General features: G+C 39.4%; 1 long non-coding RNA gene across 1 annotated transcript in view; it reads left to right on the forward strand.

The window, feature by feature from the left end:
* The window catches only part of LOC119593816, a 54,010-nt gene that overhangs the window by 34,776 nt on the left and 18,947 nt on the right, over window positions 1–287 (forward strand). The window lies entirely within an intron of this gene.

Consider the following 287-nt stretch of genomic DNA (forward strand, 5'->3'; position numbering starts at 1 on the left):
TCCTTTCACCTTTCGTTAATGGTAGATATTCGTGTTTTGAATGATCTCACCCCTGTGTAACATTTCAACAAAGCTTTCCTCTCGGTTACAAACTCTCTCTCCCTCCAACACACAGTCAATGATAATGTCCACGCTCCTGCAGAGGAATTTAAATGTGTGGTTTGGTAATTATCACATCTCATGGGAATGGCGATCGATGTCTTTTGGAAAACTCGTGATCGTTAAATTTGTCGTTTTCGTGTAAATTTTGCTGATTTCTTTATCTGTTTCCGAAGAAGATGCGGATT

Source organism: Penaeus monodon, chromosome 32 (genome assembly GCF_015228065.2).
Source record: "Penaeus monodon isolate SGIC_2016 chromosome 32, NSTDA_Pmon_1, whole genome shotgun sequence".
Taxonomy (NCBI): Eukaryota; Metazoa; Arthropoda; class Malacostraca; order Decapoda; family Penaeidae; genus Penaeus; species Penaeus monodon.